We start from the raw sequence: 8,296 nt of genomic DNA on the forward strand, positions 1-8,296 counted from the left end.
GTGTTGGAGGTGGAGTCCATCTGCATGAAGAGATTCTGCCCCCGGGGGGACGGGCCGCCGCCAGCTGGCAGAGAGTCGTGTACAACCCTGGACGGCACCCAGCACTGGGGAGGGAAGGCCGGCTGGGTGGGCGGACCGGTGCGGGACAGGCCAGAGACTCCTGTGTTCATAGCAGCACGATGCATCACTGTCACATTCACCTGCTGCTCTTGAAACGTATTCATCTGTTTGTTTCTCAATCCACAGGATGTCTGGGCCCCGGCACTTCTTAAATGGGTTGTGTGTCTTCGTGGGAAGGTTCATGATATTGGACATAATGCTGCGTGGCTGCACATATACATGGCTTTATTCAATTTGAAAATACATTCCTTGATGATACTCACTTTCCCGTCGACACCATCTCGGGGTTTTGAACGCTTAGCTGCATCTGTCGTTGGAGCTTCAACTCTTCCATTAGTGTGTCAAAAGTGGGGTTGTGTTACAAATACATCAAATTTTATATAAAATCTTTCTGTTTGCTTTCAAATAAATAAATAAAAGGATTCTTTATTCATGCAGATGAAAGGAATTGCAGACCAGGTGAGAGTCGACATGTTCTTTTACTTGGCGACGTTGTGCGCTGATGAACCAGCACGATGACAAGTGACGGATCAAATAAGATGGCGTTAGCAGAATCAAGGCTGTTAAATACAAACATCAAGCACTTGCTTTTCAAACGTGAGAAAACACACTCGAAGGCTGCGAGTGTGTCCCCGATGTGTCAATATGGAAACTCAAACAATCTGTACAATCTGTCAAATTGGAGCATTATGATATGAAAGTAACCAGTTGGCTGCTTTTGAAAACTGAACGCTGCAGATGCATTAACATATTATTATACAGGCATGCAGCTGTCACGAAGGCATCAGAAGCTTTAGATGAATGAACTCTCAGCTCGTGTCTGTTAAACCACACAGAGAGACCGGGATCATCCATTTAAGGGCCTTTTTGATGTCTCTAGCTGGAGGGAAACAGCTGTGAATGCACACGATGTCAGACCTATTAATTACTGAACACATATCCAGGCACACCACATACTAGCACTGAAACAATTCCTCCAGGAACTGGATTACTAACAGTCTTTGTTTCATAGAGAGTGTGTGAGTGTGTGAGAACGAGACGAATGTACTTTAACACTCATTTGTGTTGTAATCTGGCACTTTATTGCACTAAATGGAATTTGTTTTGACAGATATTATTGTATACAATGTAAGCAAAACAATTGAGTTGTTCATTTTAAGAGACTTATGTTCTTCTTTAAGTTTAATCTTACTCTCGCATATTTTCTTTTGCTCTTTAATAAATAATCAAAAGTATTTCCTATTCCATTGCTTGATGAATCAATTCAATGTCTACCAATAGATGCACACATTGTTCCTTTAAACACAGCTTGAGCTGACTTAAGTGCTGTGTAAACGGACATTAAAAACACAAAAAGAACATACTGTACATACCAGCAACAGCAATAACCAGCAATGTACGATACAGAATTATAGACGCGACAACAGACTGAAGGATCAGTGGGCCAACAGGGATAGCAAATCCAATTGTGTCTTTAGCCTCGATTTAAAAACAGATGGAGGGAGATCATCTGATATCTAACGGCAACTGGGCCCACAGTTGTTGAGCAGCAACTGCAAAGGCTCTGTCAGCCTTTAGTAGTTATGAAGGGCTCTAATGCACGCCAGCAGCTATGAAGGACACGCACCCTGCGCTGGTGACAGTTTACAAAAAAGCCATCATTTCGGTAGCTCTGCTTCCTTCTCCTCTCTCTCTCTCTCTCTCTCTCGCTGCTTTTATGTTTAACGGCTCGTTGGGCCTCCAGATGTGCTCAGCTTGTCACTCGTCACAGATTTAGCGGCCTAAACTAGCCGCCGTTTATTGTATCGTCTCATCACATGATCAAATAGAAACTTGACATTGGACAACATCAACATAAATTTTACCCAGCAATCATTGCAATATCTGTACATGACAAAAATGCCAAAGAAAATCAGGTATTATTGATTTGATTTTGTATTTAAGTGTTTACTTTTGTCATAGATTCCTACAGAATCATTTACTAATAAATAAAATAAAACCCTGACAAAGATTATTTTTGAGCAATAAGTAAGTTTTACAAATAAAAAATAAAGAATATAAATGCTGCAGATATCAGCTGATAGAGTGCTGCAGACAGAAGTGATGCCGCATTCCCGATCATTGGAATGACTGCATCGATGGTCGTCAATCAAACTGGAGATTTGGACAGTTTTTGTCGCTGATTAGCTGTGAGATGGTGATTGAAAAGGTACAGAAGTAGCCGGTCTGCTGTCTGACTCCAGCTGACGCTCGATCAGAGTGTAGTAAGTACAGCAGCAGCTGCTCTGGGAGAACTGTCAGCGCCGTCGACTCAACCTCATTGAATTCATTCAAGAGAAATAGAATCATTGTGATGAGGAGACCTTCAGGTGTCTCCTCATCACAATCACCTGGACTTGTTCACAGCACATCATAGCTGAAGTCACTGGAGACAGAAAGCAACAGAGTTCTATTTTACATCGACTTTAAACCTTCATTAGAAAAGATTGAATCATCGGAAGCTTCACTGAATGAACGGAATAAATCGAATGAATTTAACAAATATGCAAAAATAGATTCAAGTGAGTGTTTTGAAACAGTCGCAGTGTGAAGAAGAAAAACGGTTCAACAGTTTCAGAGTTTTGCAGGCAGGATCCAACTTGTACCGGTCAAATGAAATAGTATGAGGATAAAGATTGGATTAAGAATATTACATGCAATAAATGCAAGCAACATACATAAAAGACCACATTAGAGTTGTGTTTAACCTGCAAAAAGTTAGTTACAAAAGCACTGCATCTGTGCCCACGGGCCTATTGTCCCATAATGAAAAACCATTTAATGAGGTCTGTTAGTGTATCTTTGCTGTGCGATGGGATATCACGACTGCCTCCATTTCTACATTTCATGAGAAGTCTATTTCAACATATCTTCCAATCAATTTTTCCTCGCTTTTTGTTGTAGCACAGCTTTGTTACATCCTGACTACAACACCACTACACTGGTGTTGCTGTTGTTGGTGATCCTTGCACTACTGTTTAGTTTACCTAGTTAGTTCATTTAATACCATTCTATCTTATTGTATATACTGTGCATTTTTTTTATTTTCTTTAAATGTATTATATTCTGCTCTGTTATTTTATTGTATTGTATATATTGAGCATCTTTCATGCTTAATATTTTTATGTTTACTCTGTAACTTTGTTTGCTGCTGCTACAAACTAATTTCCCCCTGGGGATGAATAAAGTATATACAGTATCCATCTATCTATCTATCCTGCTCTTCATCCATATTTCCATGTACAATGTACTCGTGTTGTTGTTGCCCCGTCTGTACCAGCACAGAGCTGCATGCTAGCGTCGTTGTGTACGACTAAAGCAACACATGGGAGGTTCGATCACATAAATCAGCCGGTAGCGAGGACCACGTCATCTGACAAACGCATATATCTGAACGCTGACCTTGTTTGGTCGGCGTTCTCGACATGACTGTTGAGTTGCACTCCACATGCGGAGTCAAACACACACACACACACACATACACTCTCTCTCTTTCTCTCTTCCGCACTCACTCACTCACCCACTCGCACACCAAATCAGTTTCTCTGCAGCAGCTGCAGGGTTTGCATCTTGTTTCCTGAGGTATGGATTTCTGGCCTGGCATCACGCCCTTGCTCTTCCCTCGTCATTATGCCCGCTCTGGACCGGGGATCGCATCTGTTGCACATACAGTAAATGGGAGCGGATCGATATATTGTGTTGAAGAAAATCATCATATAACTTAGGATTGAACTGAACACATCTGGATTCACAAGTAAACCGTTACATAACTGTTATGTGAACACATTCTGGCTCATAAATACATTCTTAGGAAGTGATTAGGGAGCGCCAGACAAATTGTAATAAATCTCTCCAATTTGTACCAAAACATTCCCCGTACATGGATCGTGTGTTCTGCCAAAAGGTTATCTTGACACAAACGAGGACATGAGATCATGACATAATGAAGAGACCAGATGTGCTTTGTTTTTGGTTTAACGGACTGATTTGATTGGTGGAAAGTAACTTAAGGGGGGTCAATCTTGACTATAAAAGTGATCTGTGAAAATTAATACATTTGGATTTGTTCGGATTTGCTAAACTCGTTGATGTTGGCGTGTATGCATTAAAACACTTCCCGCTGGTTGCAACTTCAGTTCGCCGTCTCTTCTCGTCATTTTGCCACAACAATTGTAAACTGATCAAATTGTTCTTGTACCGCACAAAAGCATTTTTCTTTCGCCACCTCTGTTCCTCTATCATGCTTGTACATTTAAGCCAACTTTTCCCTGTAAAGACCTCTGATTTTGGGCTTTCGCTGACCAAAATGTGGGAGAGAAACATGGTGAAAACTTTGCTCAATGTGAGACACGTCCATGGACAAGCAATGTAGGGCTTCGGCAACCAAACAGTCAAATTTCTGACATAAATAGAAGTCAGAAGTCAGTACATCAGAGAACCATGAGCTGACAGGAAGCAGTATGTCATGCTTCAAAACTACTTCTACACATGCTTTCTGTCTCAATGTGAATATTCAATGATCAACGTTTAAGGACACTGCAACATGTTGACACTTTTTTATATTTATTTTTTGGCATAACAGAAAATGGTCCATTTTGCACATGGTTTTCTGATTTATTTGCCTAATGATAGTTTAATTGGAGACAACAAGCAAAGAATGCAATGAATGCTTATCTAATCAGGAGATGATGACTCATCGTGTCATCACAAGTAAATATATACAGTATATATATATATATATGTATATGTACTGTATATGTATGTTCACTGCATTCACTTCACCTGAGGAAGACCACCGTAACGTTGGGTAAGTAAACCTTAAAAAATACTTTGGGAGTTTATTTTGAAAAGACACCATATGCATGAAACAAGCAGAAACTGTAGGTTTCCTGTAACCACGGCACTTTTATTTTGAAAAGACACTGTGCATGCAACGAGCTGACACTGACTCGAGTGAAAACCATGCATCTGTACTAAAAGTTATTTTCAATTTTTTCAGATAACGCTTCTTTATGCATATAAAAACATTATCCAGCTTCTTAGGATGAACCACTAAAAAAGCCAATGAATTATCTGGGGAACAATGCAAAACTAAAAAGACGGCTGTGTTTCTGATGAAACGACTTCCAGACAAATGATGTTATTCTGCCATGAGAAGCTGACATTTTGAAGATGCATGGTTTTATAAAAGAAATCAAAGATAAGTCTGGAAATAATCATTACAATAAATAAAATCTAATTAAAGGCATATGTCTTGTTTTGAGTACAATATATATATATATATATATATATATATATATTTTCTAATCTGGCGATTGACTCAGAGTCATTATTCTTGCAGGATCATCACTGCATCTCACTGAAACTATGTACGTATGTTCAATAACAGCAGTAGCAATGGGAGAACGATTTGCTGTAAACATTCATCAAAGCAGCACAAATCATCCTTCTATTCACACTAATCACCGAGCTGAGGATCTGCTGTGTGAAGACGGATATTCTCTGCTTGTCTCTTGTTAGTGAAATGACCCATTCACTATCTGTACAGTCTCTTTGAAGTTCTCCCTTCCCTTTGAAGAAAACTGACACCCTGCAAATGATAGCCTCATCTGCATGAACACGGGTTCACACACCTCACTTACATAACTCTGCTTCCACCTTGTTCACAGGCAGGTAATAAAAGTTACATGAACAATTGCTTTGGCTCTTTTTGTTGTTTTGTTTGCTCAAGCTCGAACCTAGATTGATCATTTGTAAGGATAATTAAAGCTCTTATTATTTCAATTTTTTTTGGAAAGTAAGACTGGAGCAAGCGTTGATTTTAATGTATTCTCATTTTTTTCTTGTATGTATTCTCACTTCACCCCAAATCTCCCCAGCACATTCAGTGTCTGGGGATGTATTTCCCTCTAAAACATGAACCTTCTGGTGGCGCGGGTGGTGAGGTCAAAGGATAACTTAAGTTACTAGCATATATAATTTAGGGACCACAAATGCCTGTACAAATTTGTGTGTCAATCTATTCAGTATATGTATTTCACTGAGATGAATGAAAACGCTGCTGCTTCCTGTAGAGCTAGAGCTAAAGTGGATGAAGTGAGTGATTTGATTTCATCCTCCAGGGACCTCGGGTGGCTGGACCAGATCTCATGGCAATCCAATAGTCCGATGCATACAATTCAAAAATGTCAATGTGTGTATTTGTGGCGCTGGAGCAAAAGTAAGCGGATTAGCTAATCAGTAAAGTCCTGGAGACCATGAATGTTTTTACAAAATTGAATAGTTATCCAACCCATTCTTTCCTGGGTCCAGACCTTTGATTCCACCAACTCCACCGATTTGATTTATTCATCTGGTAACAATACTGTATAAAATATGGATGTACTCCTCACAACCTCACCCATAGGTTTCTGAAGAGATGTTGTGAAGCTCAACGTGTGGGGCTTCAGCCATCTTGGCCCTCACAGGCACCACGGCTCTCACCCTGAAAAAGAGGTTAAACACCAAAGAGTGGTGATTCCTGACTGTCTCCCACAGCCGGTCTTAAAGCTCAAGCCTTGGGCTGAATATGATCGAGCGGAATATAAACTCAAACCGCTGCCCGCTGGATCACAGTAGGCAGGGAGGAAGGATTTGTAAGACAGCCATATTACACCGCTGCTGGGTCACTCATTAGACTGTGTTACTCCAGGCAACCTTTGAAGACCTTTCCAATGGCAACAATCACCACGCTTGGCACACACAAGAAGTTTCAGTTGGTTGCAATCTGCAACCTCACCGCTACATCCTCGGATCAAATCCTACACACTGAAGAGGCTTAAGAAGAGCGGCAGAATAGAGCGGCAGATGGGAAGAGAGAGAGAGATAGAAACAGAGCCTCTCTAAAAGAATAAACCATCATGCAGGCATCTTGGGGGAGGCCGAGCCCTGTAGGTCTTAAACACGGACCTTTGGTGGTCTTCAATCACACACTGAGCCATCAAAGGAACCCTTCACTGATGTAGTAGCGGGGCCGCTGTGCACGTCTCTGAGCCTGACAACAGAGCATGTGCATACCACAGAGTGCAGTCAAAGTCCAAAAGAGGTTCAAACCCCTGTCCTGTTGCACTCACCACTACCCCCCAACACCCCCCTACATCACAGACATCAAGGAAACACAGCGAAAACAAAAGGGTAAAACATAGGCCAGGGCTGGTTACCCCGCTGAGCGACAACATCACTGAACTCCCAACCAAACAGGACCTCCTACAGTGGATTTTATTCAGTTAGATTTGACAGAATTCCCAAACATACATTTTGTTCTGGTAAGTCCAATCTTTCAGTAGTGATGCATTTTATTTATGTCAATCACAATGGGCCTCGTTTAATAAAGTGGTTGTATGCGCATTCAATTTAGATTCAATGTTTTTATCACCATTTCTGAACTGATCCCAAGATGTTTTGCTAAGGTTTGTGGGTAATTGGCAAATGAAATACATCTCATAACAGTAAAATGTCAGATATAAAGTTTGTATTTATAACATTTGTCAAAATCCAAAAGTGATTATATGACATCATCTTCATCAGCAGACGGAGTTTGCCAATTTGTCATTCTAGTTATTACATTTTTTCTGCACTTTATGACTTCCTAGATATGTTGGCTTTATAAAAAAGCTGAAAAGCTCCAGGAAACCTATAAAAGGACCTGGTGATGAGATTGATTTGTCAACTGCTGTTTCCAAATTAAGCACAATACAACACAAGATGGAGGTAAACAATGTAAAAGGTGTCACTACTTTTGGCACATCTGAATGAAGTGGGGGCTATCCGGCTCAAAGCCACTCTGAAACCTATTTGAATCAAGGTTAATCAGCAAAGTCACAGGCGCCATGCTTGCACCAGTCCCTGTACATATGAATTATGTATGGTGGCTTATGTAAAAGCTTTTCCATCCAACTCCATCCTAACCTGGAGTACCGACATCTGTAGAGCTCTGAGCATGCAGGTTATTGGTTATGATTGTACAGAGGAAGTCGCTTGGAGAGACATTTATATATAATAAAAGGTTTCCAATGATCAATATTAAATACCTACAAACTGTTTTCATTTCAAGTCCTCGGGCTCCCTTGAGCTTTGTAAGGTTAGATGTAAGTCTTTA

This window comes from Anarhichas minor, unplaced genomic scaffold, assembly GCF_050575085.1.
Source record: "Anarhichas minor isolate MPS153535 unplaced genomic scaffold, ASM5057508v1 ptg000028l, whole genome shotgun sequence".
NCBI lineage: Eukaryota > Metazoa > Chordata > Actinopteri > Perciformes > Anarhichadidae > Anarhichas > Anarhichas minor.